General features: G+C 39.2%; 1 protein-coding gene and 1 long non-coding RNA gene across 3 annotated transcripts in view; one reads left to right on the top strand and one right to left on the bottom strand.

Moving 5' to 3' along the window:
• The first annotated feature begins 1,648 nt into the window (after positions 1-1,648).
• Positions 1,649-19,563, top strand: part of LOC119703009 (sodium channel protein type 2 subunit alpha-like) — a 63,745-nt gene continuing 45,830 nt past the window's right edge. Inside the window, exon 1 of the mRNA XM_038142043.1 lies at positions 1,649-1,780. The gene's annotated coding sequence lies outside the window, so the exon portion shown is untranslated. The remainder of the gene's footprint in view (positions 1,781-19,563) is intronic.
• Positions 8,491-19,563, bottom strand: part of LOC119703010 — an 80,502-nt gene continuing 69,429 nt past the window's right edge. For both annotated transcript variants that reach the window (XR_005257519.1, XR_005257520.1), the window contains 2 exons: positions 17,257-18,316; positions 8,491-8,876 (listed from right to left, as the gene is read on the bottom strand). This is a non-coding gene — a long non-coding RNA (uncharacterized LOC119703010). The remainder of the gene's footprint in view (positions 8,877-17,256; positions 18,317-19,563) is intronic.

Here is a 19,563-nt window from a genome sequence, read left to right as displayed (position 1 = left end):
GTTTAACATTAAATTTTAAATGCACATAGAATTCTAAAGGATTTCATTTGTAGATAACAAAATCAGGTATCTCCTGTATAAATTACAGCTTCTTATGATACATGTTATCAAATAGTGTTACAATAACAATACTGCAGAGAATGAGTGCCTTTTTTGTTTTTATTTAAATGAATGTACCCAAGGAGCTGGTTTCTTGCAGCCAGTCAGGAATAATATGGATACTGTTTCAAGCAGGTTCCGTGTGGCTGGGTGCTGCTACCAAATCCGGCAATGGGGAAATGTCTTAAGTGCTATAGAAACTTGTGACCTGCTGTCTCTGCTAAAATAAAAGTGAAGAGGAGAATGCCTTCTTAGCATCTCCTTCTCACTGTCATGGTATGCTAGTGCTGCATCAAGAAAAGTGAGATTTTGAGCGAGAAAACATGAGCACAGAAATCAGATCACATTAGAACATTTTCAAATATTCTTGTGAGTTTTGATAATTTATTGTTCTAACAGAGATGAAGATTTATTTCTAAAGATTGGAAGAACAATTGGTGTTACAGAATTGGCATTCTGTTTTGACAGGTATGGTATATATGGAATTTTCATACTCTGTTGAAAAAGCTATCTTGTGTTTCCCTTCCCTGCTCTGCAAGCAGCAGGGAATTCAAGGTATTTCCAGTGACTTTAATGGTTTTACCATATGACCACTGACAGAACCTACAGATGTGACCTATTTATACAGCCCTCAGGATGCACCAAAGCTTTATGAACACTGGAACAAGGGAATTGATGCAAACAATGTGCCCAGGCCACAGCAGGAGGCCTTCAGGAATAGGAAGCACTGATTGTGAAAAGTGCTGGAAAGCGGTGGTAGGCTGGCATTGTACCTGAGGGACTAAGCACTTTAACTTAGGCTTAGCTGTGGCTTTAGTTGCGGCTGGTGATCTGCAAGGGGTTTAAATACACATGGAAAACGATGCTCTATAGCTCTCATGCTTAGTGCTCTTCAGGTGCTGATTTTCCCCTAATATCAGCACAGAATTGTTGTCTGTTGTCCACATCCAGAAGCAAGGGGGACATATTCTCTAAACAAGAGCACAAATCCTCTGAGACACTTCCTTGAGTAATGTATCACATAAAACACCTCCTCTCACTGGGCTGCTAACTAGCTTGTTTTTCATTGCAGGTTTCCAAGAGAGATTCGGAAGGTATTAGAGTTAGTCATCAGTAGCAAAAACACACCAAAAATGCTTGTAAAAGCTCATATGGCAAATTGTATTATGTTGCTGCCTTGAATTACAGCCAAGGACACCATGACTTCCTCTGGGAAACCCGTTTAGCATTGGACATGAATGGATAGCAGAGGGAAATGTGGCTGTGCGCTTACTGGAACAGACCCGCGGGAAGGGGCGCCAGCAGAGGGAGCGGCCGGGAGGCGCTGCGGGCAGGAGCGGGGGACGCGGCCGCCCCTCGCTCTCCACCGTCCCGGCGCTGCCCCCGCCCCGGTCCCGCTGGGACCGGAGGTCGGGGCGGGCGGCCGCGGGATGGCCTCCCGGAGGAAAGGCGCTGTCCAGCGCTCCCGTTTCCGTCTGGCCGGCAGCAGCATCCCGCCTGCAGCGGCTCCGCGGCGGCGCGCTCCCGGCGCGCTCCCGGCGCTGCGGGCGGTGCCCGCGGGCTCCGCGAGAGGGCGCTGCGGCGGCGGCGGGGCCGGGCGGGGCCGGGCGGGGCTCCCCCGAGCCAGCGGAGCGGGGGACGGACAGACAGACAGACGGCAGCTACCTGTGGCATGGGAGAGGTGAGTGGGGCGTTCCGCCGGCGGGTTGGCGGGTCTTGCCCAGACTTGTGTCTGAGCTGACTGGACTCTCCCTGGAGGTCGGCTGGAGCACTTGAGTAAAAGTAGGTAGGATGTTCGGTTGAGTCTCTTGTCTTCGCTTTTCTCTTTGCCATCCCCGCGGTGTCCGAGCTTTCTCTCTCCTTTTTTTTTTTTTTTCTTTTCCTTATATTTACTTATGTATTTACGTACCTGGCAATTAGCATTTGGGGAGCTTTTTTACCGACAATTTTCAGGTTCTCCTCCAGCTTGTTAAGTTCTCTCCTGTGCAACCACCAAGGAAAGAAAATTTGTTTCACATTAAGCTACATATGATGCATATGAGGTCCCACTTATGAGGTACCTCTGCGGTAACAAAGAAAACATATTTCTCCTAATTTGCTGTGAAAGGTAGTTTGCTGCTTTGTAGGTGGAGCAGGGTGAGCTCTAGATGGAGGATTTTCCTCTGTCATCATGTCCCCTTGGTTGCTAAGCAGTGGTGACCACATCTGTGAAAAGATGGAAGACGCACAGAGGAGAGAGCAACAGGGAAAGCCAGGAAGAACTGCAGAATCTCCTCTCGGGCAGCCTTATCTGCTGGGTGTTCTTGTAGAGCATTAACACCAATGCATTAATCCTTCTTATGTGCCTGTTTCCTTAACTCTAACTTCTGGCATTCCAGCTTATAGTTCAGGTGCAGCAAAGTTATTTTGTTCAACCAAATTGGTTTGTCATGACTTTTATGCAGAGAGAAGTCATTTATAAAAGTGCACTTTGTGCTTCCAATAAGTGTCACTGCTTCAGCCTCAAAAAAAAAATTAATACATGAAACTGTAAGAAACTGGAAGGTGATTTATGAAAAGGAAGCTTTTAGTCTTTTAGTCACAACAATTAATTTCACTACCCTTTGAGAATTTCACTATCCGCCCTCCTTTGGTAAAATCAGATTTTGCTCTTGAGCTTGAGGACTCCCAATCTATTTTATGTTTCTTTGTTCACCAAAATATCTCATAGTTTCTGGATTATGATAAAAACACTTCTAGTCTGAGTGGAATGCAAAAAGAAAAATTAATTAGTGGAAGGGCAGATTTAATGTTATTTTTCCCAGTTGAACTTGTTGAGCTTGAGCAAATATGTGCATATGAGTTATTAACAAGAAAAAAACCCCAAACAAAGAACAACCAAAAAAACCCCAAAGAACCAGCAATCAATGAAAACCCCAAACCAAAACAAAACCATCCACTCAACTGCCTCCCAAAATTAGTGTTACTGTATGCTGTGTTTACGATTTGATGCATAGCACCCCAACACCATTTAAGGTGAGAATTTTCATATGGAATGAAAGGCAGTTCTGACATTGCCATTTTCATCTCGGTTGTATGTTTGTCTAAACGTTTTTCAGCTTTTAAGTGGACTGAAAATTTGTTTTTGTTAGAATCAGATCAGTTGCTGCGTTGTTGTGGTTGTCTGCCAAGCACAGCTGTTGTAGACAAACAGGAAGAATCCATCCTGTGCTGGCTCTGATCTCCTGTGAGAGACACAGCGGCTGCTTGGCTGCTCCTGCTGGAAGGGTGTGTCAGGGTGGGGAGCAGAGCCCTGGGTGTGCATCGCACACGGGGTCGGGATGGTCAGAGCTGTGTGCGAGAGGCTGCAGGATTTGCCAAGGGCCGTGCTGGCCATTAGCCAGTCCAAGGGCTTTGATGCCGCCCACCATTTCACCCCCACTCCATCCCTGCCCTTTCTCTGTGCTGGGGATTCAAAAGGATAGTTTCATGTAGGCTCATGTTTTTTTCTTTACTTTTTGTCTATATTTGAAAATACTGTGGCTTTTAACTGGCCCTCTAAAGGTGTACTTAGCTGAAGTTTATACAAGTGCAGACTTGATGAAAATACAATTTCTGTGTAAATCTTAGGCATTGATAATTTTATGTTATTCCTAAGAGACACAAAAGCAAACATTGCCCTTTCCATTTTTAAAACATTATTCAGTGTTTGCAGATGAAATTCAGCAGAGGGAAATGGAAGTGGGTAAAACAGGTTGCTGATTTTAAAACTGCATACATTAAAAGAAATACTAAGTGCAGATAAATAGTATGAGACATGAACAATTTTCTGGGCTTTTAAACAGATTTTGTTAGCCTAAGGTTTTATTACCAGCAGTGCAATATTGATATTGACAGCTTTCACCTTTGATGTTTTGTCGTAAAACTTGTTTCGCTTATTTGAGGCAAGGATGAAACTTTGAAGTAATGTTGAAAAACACTTTGTTTTTCTTCATATAAGTGAATTTAATTTATTGTTAATACATCTCACTACTAATAAGCAGTGACAGCATGTAGAAGACGTTCCATCTTATGCCAGTCCAAAGAAAAATACTGTACCTGGATCTAATCCTTCAATAATATGTGTCCTCATTTAATTATTTTATAGGGATGCTAAGTTAGGTGCCTTCTGCAGCATGTCCTTTGGGACAGTACAAGTGCATATAATCCAGAACACATGGAGGCAGAACTGGTATAATTTAATCTTAAAAAATGTTTTCCTTTCCTGTTAAAATAAATTGTAAACTCAGCCCAGGACAAGGATGTATTTATCAATAATAATCACAGATGTCATGCTCCATAGAGAGGGTTGAGTCATCCTCAGTAATGAGTGATTGCACTGGTTGAAGCAATTGTGTTCAAAGCACACTGTCTGCTACCAGGGAAGATTTCCCATTAATTGTCTTGTTCCTCTTATAAAGGTTTCTGTCACTGTTAACTAGTTGATGTCTAGACAGGAAACTAACTCTTTCTCAAATTTTTAAGTACAGGTTTAAGTACATTTTCCCCTGTGATGTAATAAGTTCAGTATAAGTAGTTTTCTTAAAGTTGTGGAAGAAATCCATTCTAGAAGTTTAGTATCAAAGCATAAGTTTAAAAGAAAATTTAAATTATCTTGGATACAGTTGTTGTGTACTAAACAAAGCCCCTTCCCCCCAACAGAAATTTGAATATATTTTCATATGTGAAAAGATAGATTTAATACAGTTATTTCCATAGAAGTTCTGTCATGTTTTCTGTGAGGACTGGGCTCTCTTTGAAAATCTCACCATGAAATTCAATTCAACAAGTTAAGTAAGGAAATTCAGCAGTAATGCTCCAGCAAGCCTCTTTTGTGCCCTTTAGTGATGTATTTGTGACATATATTAAATTGCAGTCCCTTCTGTATCTAAAATTTTAATATATTTTTGGGTTCTTACTGTGTTGATGAAACCAGTGATGTATAGATCTAGGCTGTGGTTTCTTTAGCTTGAAACTACAGCTTTCTCAGATGATGCATTTGCAGAATCATTATCCAGTGTTGTCCTGTATGTTTAAACTCAAAATTCTTGTTTGAAGTTGCCATATCTGAGTGGGGCCTGAGTGGCCAAGAGACCTAAAGTGTCCCTCTGTGCCCTTGCAGTGTTGCTGCTGCAGAAGGGCTGGAGCAATGTTCTCTAGCAGCTGTCCCCTGTGTGCATGCAGGGGTGGGCAGTGCTGGGGTCCCTCAGGACTGGTGCTGTGCCAGCAGGCAGAGAAATGATGCCATTTATGCTGCACCCAAAGCAGGACCTGGCAGGTCATCTCCAGTTTTTTTCTGTCTTGGGTGCTCCCTAGACCTCACGAAGTTCTGGGACAAAACAGGCAACCCCTTTGCATCTGACTCCCTGTTTGGCTTTGTGTCTGGACAGCTGTGATTCACTGAACACATTATCCTGGTATGAAAATGAGTAGATAATCAGTGTTGATATACAACAGAGGAGAAATAACCAAATACAAGCACAATCTTGACACTCACTTTGATTTAAAGGCATGTAACTTCACAATGCTTTTATAGATACTGATTTACCTTGCAACAGTATCATTGATAAGGGGGTTTTTTTGTGCCTCAAGTGTGAAATATGAAATCCTACTGTGTTCATTATTATATCTTCAGGTTTCCTGAATCTAGAATATATGTCTTAGAATATTTATAACATTCCTGGGATGTATTTTGCCGAACTATTTTTACTCTGTATAAAAAACTTACATACGAGGGATTCGGCTGTTACAGATTGTAAAAAGGCTGCATCTTTCCCTTTCTCCTGCCTTTGCTGTATTTCTTCTCTTTCCACAATGTCTTTAGTAATTCTTGACTGTTTCACCCCTCACCTCACATACCACAGCCACCCTCTCCTTCTGATGTACCCCCTCCCAGCTGCCTCCCCCCACTGCACTGATTTCCCTCCCAGGTGAGACACAGTTGTTCTGTTCTCATGCTGCATGTGTAGAGGAAATGTTTGATATTTGATCAGACAGCAGCCAGGAAGGAGCTTTTTGTTTCTAGTGCCCAAATAATTATTGTGTATATGCTTCTTAACCATCTGGCTTGCTCAGCTACCATGCAAATTCTTTATAATAATGAGAAATGTGCCTTCAGAGCAGCTGGCCAGCCAGTGAGGAGATGTTTATTTTGAAGGTGTGCCGCCTAGTAGGGACCTGTGCTTCTTTGCCCTTAATCCATCAGTGGCTTCTCTGGGACCTGCTGCCTGGGAGCTGCACGTTTGCTCAGCATTGGGATTGTGGTTGTTCAACAAGGGATGTATTTTTATGTGCTGGCTCAGCTTTTGTATCTCCACCCTGATTCTGTCTGGGAGCCCTTTTCTTACAGAAAGGTTTACGTTGAAGAGAAAACATCAAAGGAAATTAAATCAATTTGAAAATATGCAGTATCTTCAGTGTTTTTAGAATGTATAGCCAGATTAATTGGTACAATAAGAGAGAGAAGAAAGTATTCAGAATGCGTTTATCTACAATTTGTTTATAAAGGCTTTTCAGCATTCTGTTGAAAAAACCTCCAAACCTTCTGATTTGCTGCAAGTTTTTCTGGATTTATTCATCTGGTGCGCAGGGTGTTTTAAGGTTTTGAGGTTTTTTCCTACCTAGATGGTGGGGGAAAGAGAGGGTCATTTTCTGAGAGCTGAATTACTGGACAGAGCATTTCTAGTGTTGGTTGTCTTTGATTACATACAGGCCAATGGAGGCAGGAGAGAGGGGGGTCAAACAACTGGCACAGTGAGGTTGTGCTTAATGAGGAAGATAATGTGTGAAGGCACTACTTAGGCAAACATGTCTATAGAAGGTCTAGTGGAAACAAAGGAACTTCATATTTGGAATCACCTCATATTAAGGGTAACATGAAGGTGACTGCTTTCCATATAAATCCATCAAAATCTGAGAAGTCTTTATGGTAATTGAGACCTCAGGTTCAGCAGTCAAAGGAATCTCATCCAGGAATAGAGCCCCTTACTGGTGAGGACATACCAATTTTCATGGTGTAGTTTGTTTTTTTTTTTCTTCTATCCCAATCAAAAGACATTTTCTCTTCTGTTACAATATTTCTGCTTTGGGACTTGGACTCCAGCTTTTGTGTAGAACAGTGTTGGTACTGAGTTGTGTTGAACTTCTGTTGATCTCCTGGTCTGTCCTTGAGGATATAGGAGAGCAGCTTGCTTGACCTCTCCCTGCAGGCAATCCTGTTAGGTACAACAGCCTTGATCAATACAGCCTGGATTTCTTCCAGAGCCTCCACAAGAGATTTCCAGGCGTGTAAATACATGACATAGTGGACTACTGTGTTAGATAATTTTGAGTTCTGTGTTGTACACCACTTCTATTAAGAAAAAGATATTAAATAACTTACATTTGGATTCAGATCCTATTTCTCGAAAGCTTGTTTTTCTTTTTGCAGGTTAACTGATGCATTTTAAGGAGTTACTACATTTTTCCCTTGTTAAAAAGATAATACAAGTCTTTTTATAAACAGAGCTCTTGACTTACTCTCCAGCTATTCACTTCATTAATAATATGAACTTCAGTTTTGGTGGGAAAACATAATTAAAAATTGCCGTGCATGACTTTTAAAGAATTTATAAGGAAGTAAAACCAATAAGAATTTTTATTATAATTTTCTTTTACGATCTTAAGAATTTAAATCTTATTTTATGTCCTTTCAAATTATGTATAATTACTAGTTCTTTTTGTTAGACAAGGACTGTCATTTGCAAGAAGAGGTTATAAATGTTTTAGAGATAATATTTGAGATTATTATGTAGAGGTTTCTGTGACCTAATAAAGATTATCTTTTTAATTAGATTAAATAAATTGAATGAAAGAAGAGTCCTTTTGTCTCAAGCACCTAATAGCTATGATCACCTATTTTGTCTTTCTTTCCTTCATTCTCCTTCCATCTGGTCACTGGAGGCATATTTTATTTTCTTACCTTGTTGTCTCTTTGTCCTTTCACTAAATTCAATCAGAGTTCTCTCCTTTGTAGTGAAGATAGTACTTCATGAATGATGAAAAAGCATAAAATTACAGCCTTCAGAAAATAATAAGGATGATCTTCAAGTTTTTCTGTTAAAAATCTGTTCTCAGTCAGATTGAGGACAATGTTCCTCCCATCTTTGGACAAATGTATAAAGTGACAGTAGCTTAGTACGTAGCAAGTAATTTAAGAGATGTAAATGTGTTTACCAGCAAATCAACTAGCCACAAAATCCTTTTTCATGGTTTTTACATCACAGTGATATGTGCTCGCTGGTATCTTTTAGATGGAGATGGGTGTTTATTGAAGAAGTTTCTAGTAACTGTTTTTCCAAAAATGGTGTTTTAGTGCCTTCTCGGTTTCTTTCTCATTGTGAATTTTCTGGCTCTTTTCTAAAAGTTGTAACATTTGTTTATAATGGGTATGTACTCACTTCTAGCTTTAGAAAGTTGTACATGAATTTGCAGATACTCGTTTTTTCTTGAACTCATAGAGCTTTGCCTTTGGCTAAGCTAAAAAGAATTATGTACTCTTCTGGAAATCTGAGTGATGCAAAGAAGTGAGGAGGAAGGAATGCAGGCACTGACTAATAGGATATTCCCCTCTCCTGATGAATACTTGATTAAATTATTGATTCCTACTCTGACTGGGAAGGAAGAAACACAGAAGGTTTTGAAGCTAAATGTCATTCCACAGAGCTGACAAAGTGCAGTGGCTCCGGTGGTCTGGACTGAAACAGCTGTTTTCCTTTTGTCTGAAATAGAAAATGGCAGCATATTATGTTAAAAAAAATAAAGAAAATTACTTTTTTAAAAACCAACTGCTGCACTTTATATCCTGCTCTTTTAATGACTGTTTTCTGTGAATTCCTCGCAATTCTGTTTTATGTTGCAAAACCACAATATTGTAATCGCTGCAGTTCAGGCAAAGATTCCCTTGTTATAGGGGACTGTGTACTGTGGCACACGTATTAGAAAAAGTTGTGTGCCTACAGTGTGGAACAAGATTAGAGTTCATTTTGGTTGGGTTTTATGGGTTTTTGGGGCAGGTGGGGGGAGGGAGATTTTTTTCCACTCTCTGATCCCTATATGCTCATGACCACTTTTAGAAGCTGTTGCTGTGGGTATATTTTCAAACTTCTGGCGCTGGAGGTTGGCCATACTCACCCGGTGCTTTTTTGTGTAAAGTAAATGATTATCAAGTGTCATTTCTGAAGGGATTCCTAATGGCTCGAGATTTCATGATGAACAAACACTGATAACCATGAGGCCGTCTTTGGATGTTTCCTGTGCTGGTCTTGCAGTAGTAATGAAAGTGAGACTCTTAGCAAGTGCCTTCATGTGTGGGAGGTGGGGCCATTGCTGGTCAGAAGGGTATTTAACTCTCTGTTCTGGAGACAGGGATAGGTCTGTCATCAGGGGCACGCAGGGACATCTTTCACCCCATCAGTTGCTCAAAGCCCTGTCCAGGATGATGTGTTGAACCACGCCAAGGGTCCAGGTGGGTTTTTTCAGAAGGGTTATGAATCACTGAGTTCAAGGCAGGAGATTCCAAGCCAGTAAATGGTTCTGTGACTTCAGAATAAGTATTATTGGCAGACACATATCTATGCAGTTCTTTTTCTTTTATGAAGTGGCACATCCTGATAAGTGAACTTGGTAGATTTTTTTTTTATATAGTCATGCTGCTAATAAAATGATTGCAAGCAATTTGAATATTTCACAATTTGAAAAACCTAGGTCAATAAAACTACCAACTTTTTCTCCCTATTCTTAATCACTGAATTTTTAAGCATTCTTCAGGAAAATATGGATATCTGGCATCCTAACCTGAGGAGAAAAAGAAATTTTTTTCAATTCTTTATGTGTTGTCATGACCAGAAGGGGAGATTGAACCAGAACACTACTATCTTTGTCTAAAAATTATAATGAAAAGGATCATAGAAGTCTATCCTTTTCTTTCTGATCTTCAAGAATCTTTTATACTTAATTGCTGAACATTACTTCTCATTGTACAAGCAGTGAAATCCTTTAAAATGGATTTTCAATCAGGTAAATTGGTTGTAAAATGTATTTCCCTGGCTAGATTCTACTACTATTAATGGTAATGCTTCATTCATAATTGTCAATATTTCAGCATTTTTCAATAATCCGATGTGGTATAATGTTTTATTGCTGCTTCTTATTAATTTTTCAGCTGGCAATAGGTATCAGCCAGTGTGGCCTTGATTCTGACACTCTAAATTTAAATGCAGATGGTAGAACATGTTCAGTGGAGAAAAAAACCAAAAAATGAAATTAGGTTAATATTTCAGAATTTTCTTCCCTTTTTTTCATTCAGCAGGTTTTGTTTTCTTTTGGAGGATACTGTCATACCTGTTTATTTATTCATAATTTCCTCTGCAGGCACAAGAGTAGCAATAACTTGTGTTTTGGGGTTTTTTTAATAATAGCTTAATCTAATCCGGTTCGTTTTTCTTGTTTTCTTGTCCATAATTTTTGTTTACACAATATAGATGAGGAGTAAATTTTCAAAAGCAAACAAATATGGGAAGTAAATGAAAATATGAGATGTGCTTCTAGCTGTCCTTTAGTCACAGAATCACAGAATTTCTAGGTTGGGAGATACCTTTAAGATCATTGAGTCCAACCCATGTTCTAACACCTCAACTAGATCATGGCACCAAGTGCCACATCCAGGGGTGGTGACTCCAAGTCCCTCTGCAAAGCCCTCTGTCCCTCTAACAGATCGACACACGCTCCCAGCTTAGTGTCATCTGCAAATTTACTAATGAAAGACTCTAAACCCTCATCCATGTCATCAATCAAAATATTAAACAGAACTGGCCCCAGCACAGACCCCTGAGGGACACTCGTCTCCAGTGGTGAGGGTTTTGTATGAGAAGGTCTCCTGTTGTATTCTTGCCAGCTGGATGTAATGTCAGATACATTTGAATGCAGACCTGTCTCACAATATAAAGCCAAGAATAAAAGGGAATGAAGGAGGACAAATACTTCAGAAAACGTTAAGACTTTTGGATTCAAGCCCCAGAGAAAGCTACTGCCAAATTTGCCTTGTTCCTTGCAAAGTTCCTTTGTTCTGGCTTATGATCATATGAATGTCTGAAAATGACTGATAAAGACTAAGAGAATTACCATTGTTTATAGAAAAATCTCAGGGCTCATAAGAAAAAATTTCATTTAAAAAATAATTACACCCCTAAACACAGCTGAGCAGAACAGACAGTGTAGTAAATCCAGGGCTTATTTGTTTGTGAAAGTGGCCTGTGCTTATCAAGCTAGTTTCACCCTGACACTTTCTAACTCTTTAAATTCAAGTAACCTGTTTTCCCTTTGTCTCTTTCACTTGTGATAGGAAGCAATCCTGAATTAAACTAGTTCTGATTGTTAGAACATGGAGAAAAACCAAAGGAAATGCTCTCTAGCTCTTTACTTCAGCCCCTGGCATAGTTGTGGATTTAGTTTGGTTAACATTTGGCTTAAAATTATGATGATGACAATGATGAGGGTGCCTGGTTTGTTTGGGGTTTTTTTGGGATGAACTTGGCATGAGGAAAAAGACCTCTTCCCTAATACTGTTATGTCCACTCTAAGTGCTGTGCTATTTGTAATTTTACCATGTCCTGCAAGTTCCTACATTGCTGTTAAGATGTACATATTTTGTGTATATATTTTCTGCTTCAGCTAGAGGAGTTTCTTTGGATCTCCAAAACACTTTGATTTGTCTATCCCCTCCTGGCACCTTTGCTTGATGGTTACTCCTCTGGCTGTTCCACAGCTAATGTGTCAAAGAGAAGACATGCTCCTACATTTGTTTGCATATTTATAAAAAAACATGTTTTTTGTAAACGTACAGAAATGCACAGTAAGTGAAGTTTAAATATTAAGTGAATTTTTAATAATGTGAGTTTTTAATACTAATGTGCCATATAAATTGAATTGGCTGGAGCAGAATATGCAGATGACAACTATCAAGGTACAAACTAGTAACATACTATGGAACACAAGTCACAGGAGGTAAGGACCAAAGCAGACATGTACGAGAACCTTCATTCTATGACAAAGCCTTGACAATGGACTTCCATTTAAAAGTTCTGTCCACAGTAATGAATATTTTGGAGTGATGCTAATGCCACTGTTTATACTACACCCAATCACAGAATCATAGAATGGGTCAGGTTAGAAGGGACCACAGGGGTCATCTGGTCCAACCTCCCTGCTCAATCAGAATCATCCCAGAGCACGTGGCAATCTGCACAAAACCTTTACTTTGTAAATAATTGAATCTCCACTAAAACAAAAAACAAACCAACCAACAAGTGCAGTTTTGAATGCCATCATGGTGTCAAGTGTTCTAGCATATTCTTGCTTTCCTTCTCATGCTCTCATGTTCATTGGGAAGCAGATGGTGAACTTTGTTGATGAGGCTGACAGCCTGAAATTCTCTTGTACCAACACAGCATTGTGCTTCAGGCTATTGGACTAAACAGAATAATTGGTATTGAACTCTCATTTCAGTTTTACAGGCTAATTCTGCTTCTGTGGCTTTTTTAATGGATGTCATTAGTAAACAATTTTTTCTGATACATACAAAAAATCAGTAATATACTGAAAGGATCAAAATCCTTTTTGAACCTAACAGGTGAACCTTTTCAAGAACATCCTCCCATACATCTTTGTGTTAATGTATGCTGATGCCATTTTCCACTTCCGGTGTGTTTGCAGGAAGCCCTAGAATGGATGTGGGAATTTTGCCCCAACATTGCTATAAACTGAGCCAGGTTTTTACCATGATCCCAGCCTGTATCAATTTGCAGAACAGTAGCCAAGTCTTTCTAGGAAATCAGACCAGCGCAGAAAGTAGACTCAGATTACACTAATGAGGCCATTAAATGAGATATAGGGAGCCTGTCTGGCCAGAAAGAGGAATGGAAAGAGGTCTGGCTGAAATCCTTGCTTTATGTCTTTTACATTCTGCAGCCAGTTTTCACATTCTGTGTGTTTACTTCGGTGGGAGAGTTGCTTTCCTTCTCCCCCTGCACCCCATCCCCGCCCCCCCCCCCATTTTTTTTTCCTGTGTTCTCTTCTTTGCCAAAAGAAAAAAAAAAGCCTATTCAAAAATTTGAGGGAGAAGACCTGACATAAGTAGGTTCACTGAACTGATGTCACCAGATGAAAATTCTAAGAGAAGATTTTTTGCTATAAATACATGAAAGTAAGAAGCACTGATGGGCTATTGAAGTGAATAACAGCCTTAGTGTAGGAGCAGATCTGATATAAACTTGTCTTTAGATTGTAAGAGCTAACAGGCTGAGAAAGCTTTAAATTAGGCTTATTTTGCAGCGAGTTGGCTACATGACTTATTTGGACCTAACTGGAAGCAGGGTCTTGATGTTTTGGGAAGTGTTCCTCTGGTCTTGAAAAATGTGCAAGTAGTTGTGCAAATAACAGAAATATCATTGTATGTGCATATCACATTGGTGGCAGTATATCATGTTTTTCACAGTTCTTCCATGCCTTGCCAGTAGTAAAGTCTCCTACAGTTTTTTATTTGCTGTGTATTGGCTCTGTTCCAAGGTGACTCTTTGATACATGGGGATTGAATTGCTTGTTTGTGCGGACTGAATTTCCTAGATCTGCACCCAATTAATGCATTTTCTGACATAAAGGAAAGGCAAACTGATCTGTCTCTTAGTGGTTGCAAATTCTAAAAATGGGCTTATATTAGAGAATTCTTATTTTTTAAGATCAGCTGTAGCATCCTGTATCTTTTAAGCATTTTTCCTGCAATATTATAATTCCTGCAATATTAATATTTTTGATGTCTTCTGTGTATTACCATAAGTTCAAGTTTTCAAATTGAAATCAGAGGCTATTGAGTTGAAAATGTCTAGTTTGGAATACCTTTGGAAGTAATACAGGTCATGTAAGGCAATTTTCCTATAAGGAATAGAATCCATTAAACTGAACAGAAATTCATTTTCTCCTCCATAGGCATTTATTTTGGGTGTTAAAATTATTTTCTTGGACAAGTTATAGAGAATGAAATTACTTACAGACAAAAGAATGACATGGTAAAATATTTTCTTTAAAAATCAGCTGTCCCACTTAGTGCTATTGCATTAGCACAATCTTTTTGTTTAGAAGTATCAGGGGTGAAATATAGCATAGGTCTAATCTATCCAGTCTTAAAGCAATAAATAATTCAGAAACCTTTTAGTTCTTATTGATGTTTAAGAGCAGATGCTTTCTAGATTAAACCACTGTCCTAAGAATTTTCTGGATTCGTCTTATAGCCTCCTGCTTGTTTTGCAGTCACAGAATTGTGAAATTGACATAGCGGTAATAAACCCAGCTTAATTTCTGTAGACATTGAAGATTGCATCACTGCTCAATGAAAATATATTAGTTAATAGAGTAAGTCTTAATTTATATAGTAGAATTAAATATCTGTGGGAAAAACCACCTTTTTATGTACAGAAATGCACAAAAAAGAGCATAGCAAAAAGGAAAAAAAATCTGTAAATTTGCTTATGACTTGTCAGATGTGATCACTTGCCTAAATGAAATTCACTGAACATCTTTACTTGACTGCCTTATTTTTCATGAAATTTCATACATGTGAGGGTAAGATGTTTTTTGAGGCGTAGTAATTTCAGTAGTATGGCTTCTTTAGTACACTGAAAGCTTTATTGAAGTTACTCAAATAACACTATGAAATGTACCATAGCAAAGAGAACATTGGAAACAATACTGTGAAAAATTGGTCATTATGTTGTAGAATATATAGTAGAAAGAGCAGATGTGTTATTTCTACATTTGAAAAATGTTAAGAAAAAGACTGCACTAGGGAAACATATTTTGTAACTACTGAGGGTTTGTTGCTGACTGGTTTGGTTTTAAGCTTGACCATTATTTTTGCAAATATTGAAACAATATAGAAACAAATACATATATTTTATATATTTTTTATTTATTGATATATATACGGAAACAATAAAAACTATATATTCATGCTTTTTTTCATAGCCAGGTGGACTCAAGCTTAAAACCCCTAACGTAATATAAATGAGCGTGATGCTTTTCTTTGTATACATATTAAGAATATTTCCTAAAAGATCATTTAAGAATTATTCTTGCTCACTCACCCATACTCCATAAGAGTATATTTAGGTTAACATTAGTATCAGGTTGTTAACTGGCTCATTCCTGCCCCAGGAGTTTCCTCCTAGTACCATGCTACTACAGAGTCTGTGGTATGTAGCAGTTCTCTGTAATCTTTCATGTGTAATTTGAATTCTCTGTCCTGCTTGATGGACAGAGTCTCCAATCAGGATTACATGCACAACGTAGACATGAAAGATAAGAAACCTATGTAACAGTAAGCTGAGAAAATGGGGATTTATGTATTGGGTTTTGTTTTTACTGATGTCGCTTTTTTAATGTTGGGCTTTTAGAAGGACCTTAGTGGGATTTTTTGGATGGAAGGGTGACAGTTTCTTCAGGATTCACATTAAATATGGTTTTCTGGTTTGATTGTTATCTTAGTTTGTAATATAAATGCTGTCAAAATTGTGACAAAGACTTTAATTACATTTAAGTAATTAACCAATCCATCTTGCTTTATCTTTTTTTTTTTTTTAATTCAATTTCTTTCTTAGGTAAAGTGATTTTCATGACATAACAGTATAAGCAGCATCATTTTCTTCCACAGTGTTACAACATTTAGCAGTAACTTGGCAGTACTTTAAAAAAGTCATGAAAAGGAATCAATCACTGAACTGAAACTCAAGAAATATTTAATAGGTGTGGAGTTTTTTTCCAAGCATGTGATTAGGCTGCTAGAACAAGGCATTCACAGAAGAGATTTGTCATGTAGTGGAAAATAACTTTTATTTGTTTCGTGTTTACACTGAGAATTGTGCTGCAGGCAATGGCTGTGGTGTCTCTAGAGAGAAATGCTAGAGTTCATCTCAGCCCTACGGGTCCCACTTCAGCCTTGCAGAGTAAACCAGCGGAATATGAACATGCAAGCGGAAAGATCGGCTTTTGTTCTGATAACAACTGCAATAACTCAGAAAAACTGCCATAAGGCTGTAGTGATATTTGCTAAAATGAACAGTCGTGAACTTTCAGTTATATGCATTATAAACCTTTAAAGAGTAAAAATTTAGACAAAATGCATAGACAGACATAACAGTTAGTGACATTTTCAAGTACTTGTTTGATGACAAGTAGTTTCTGTGGGCATCACATTTGTCACTTTCCAAGTCTATATGCCTAATGTTTTTAAAGTTTTGTAGAGTCTTTATCCAAGTAATGAGAACATCCTCTAAAAGACTAGATGAATGTTATGGTATATATTTGCATTCTCATCCAGTATCTCCATGCTTGTTTCTGAAGATAATCATTTAAACACAAAGTTACCTAAGAATTTCTTAGACTGCCAAGTGTACTCATACTTGTTCATAGGCATGGTGGACTGGTCAGTGGTGTGTAGCTGTGCTGAAAAGCTTGTATTTTATTCAGCCTGTAAAGAGCATCATTCCTATGACAGGGCAGCACCATATGTACAGCTCCTGTTCTATTTGGTTAAAAGATAGAAGATGGTCTAATAGCTGTAGATCTTGCTTTTTTTTTCTCTTCAGACTCTAAAAGACTTTGTGCAACCATCTAACCATTTTAGATAATAACTGAGTGTGTGTGGACTACTTACAATGGTATTAACTGTTTGCATCATTCATGGAATACAAATTTTATTGCAAGTGCTGTCCTCAGAATCTGTCACAATACATGTAGTACTGGTATATAAAAAGTCATTCCTATATGTTACAGAGTTATTTTTTAGGAAAACATACTGCATAAGTTAATACTGCTACCACCTTGTTGTAGGAGAAAGCCCCTACTGGAAGGAACTTTCCTTGACTTTAAAAAAAAAATTGTATAGACTCAGCTGCTTGCATTAAGGAAATTATTTTTCTGAATTTTCAGCTTACAAATGAAGAAGCATATAATACCTAGCCCTCCACTTTATTAAAACAAACAAACAAAAAACCCCCCCAGAGTTGTAAGCTAAATTAATGACCTTAAGGTACCAAGTAATATTTGTGTTACCTTAGCTCTTAGGTGAAAATGAAGCTGAAGGAAAGAGATCCTGGTGTTCTTTGGAAGACACATCTCTCTCTCTCTCTCTCTTTTTGCTGGTGAAGGTTTCCTGGGTATTTACAGCCACATATGTCATTCAGCTTCTGAAGGAAAAGTACGTCTTGAGACACAGCTGGTTCTCAGTCCAAGTAGGACTGGTCAGATCTTCAGGTTCATTGGTGCTAAGGATTTGAGGATGATTTGCCCCAAAAGGCTAAAGGACAATTAAATCTTGCATTTGAAAATGGTGAATTGCTTTAAGATGGAGCAGATGAGATTAGGCATTTTTAAATAACTAAAGGAAGGACTTGGCATTCTCAGGCTCTCCTTTCCAGAGGAAAAAACTGTTTTATCTTCAAGCGTTTAGCAGGTGACTTGAAAAAGTCTGATTTCTATAATTATGTTTTAGGAAATTTCTCACCTCTTTAGTAGTTCGGGTAAGGAGGCCCCCTCTTTTTGTGTCTATCGTAGTGTGTACCAAAGGCTTGGAACCTGTTGTGGCTCAGCTGAAAAAGCAGGGATTTGAGGCCTGAGGTCCATAACCTCAGATGACTAATTTTGAAGAAGAAATGGCTTGCATGATGGGTTGTCTGTCTGTTCATGGCAATGTAGTTCCTGCTATAAATTGTTAAAAATAGAAATTTTCCTCAACTAACATTAAGTTGACTTAAAAGTTGAAATAGAAGAGGCAGCTATCTGGGATTTTCTGTGTCATGGGTTTTTTGAACTTTGGAGCTGTTACACTTAATGAAAAAGTCTGCCATCAGTATTTTTCCTTCCCAGTGCATCCTCCCTGCACACACTGGGGTGGAGCCAGGAGAACTGGCTCACTCTGTGGCTTTTGTGCTGGCAGGAGCCACGTGGATAGCATTTGCCATCATTTAAATCTGCTTTAGGACTTTTCCTGTTGACAGCGAGGCCTGCGGTCGCTGTGAGCAGCGGTCACGGTGTTTCCGGGCTGCCGGGCAGGCTCTGTGTGGAGAGCCCAGGGCTGCCCTGTGCCCAGCTCAGGCAGGATGGGAAAACACACCTGGAAAAGAGCAAAATGCCGCAGGTCAGTGTGAGGAGCACTCTGAGAGGGTGTGAGAAGCAGCTCTGGCTCCAGGGCCAGGGGAACAGGAGTGGAAGGAGGGCTGCAGGTGCTGGAGCAGAAGTTCCCCGGAAGCCTGTGGGACAGGCCATGCTGAAGCTGGTGTTTCCCTGCAGTCCATAGAGGAGGAGAGTGCCAGAGCAGATACCCAGCCTGTAGCTCTGGGGGACTGCACCCTGGAGAAAGTGAATATTCCTTGAGGGAGAGGCACTGCAAAAGCCTACACTGGAGCAACCTTATCCTGAAGCTTTACAGCCTGCGTGAGGGACACATGCTGGAGCAAGGGAAAAACAGGAGGAAAGAGTGGCAAAGAAGTGCAAGGATTACATGCCAGCCCCCATTCCCCACCTTTCCCATGCCTCTTATTGCGGGAGGAGGTGTAGGAATTGAGAGTGAAACAGTGAAGTTGAGCCTGGAGCAAAGAGGCAGAGGGAAGATTCTTCTAGGACTTACGGTTTCTTGCCTTCCAATTCTGTTTTAATTGTCAGTAAGGTACTTTTCCCATAGTGAGTCTGCTTTGCCCATGACAGCAGTTTGTAAATGATCTGCTTGTCTTTATTTTAATACCTGGGCTCTTCCATTTCATTCTCCCCTCTGCAGTTCCTTTTGTGGAACCGGAGTGGGAGAGCAGCAAGCCAAGGCCAGCTCACCACAATGTTGTGTTGACAAAGGCTGCAACACTTAATGACTGTCAGCAAGGGGGACTGGATTCCATCTTGTGTCTGTTCAAAAAAATTGGTTTATTCTGAAGATACTGCACCCTTCGGTGTTAACTGTACACTCACTATGAAAAATATAACCTAAAAAGAAATGATCAATTAATGAATTTAATGAATTCATTATTTTTAAGTACTTTGAAAATATCCTTACAGTACTCAGAGTACTGTAATTTTGATTGTGCTGGGCTTTTTGTATAAATCTAAAACATTTCATCCATCATAACTGCCTTAATTACAGAGATAGCACCATCAAAGTTACAAATGAAAATCAGGTAGATATGAATCAGAAAGCCTAAAAGGGAAAGACTGAACTTCAGGCCAGTTGCTTTCTGCCTGTGAATATGGCTTTATATATACCATATATATATGGTGTTTGTGTAGTACCTAATAGTATAATATAAACATTAGTTTGGCAGTCATAGTATAAGCCACCAGATGGAGCAATGTTGCCATAAGAAATTGAGAGTA

Source organism: Motacilla alba, chromosome 7, assembly GCF_015832195.1.
Source record: "Motacilla alba alba isolate MOTALB_02 chromosome 7, Motacilla_alba_V1.0_pri, whole genome shotgun sequence".
NCBI classification, from domain to species: domain Eukaryota; kingdom Metazoa; phylum Chordata; class Aves; order Passeriformes; family Motacillidae; genus Motacilla; species Motacilla alba.
The sequence above is the reverse complement of the archived record's forward strand: the minus strand, read 5'-3'. Positions and strand labels throughout refer to the sequence as shown.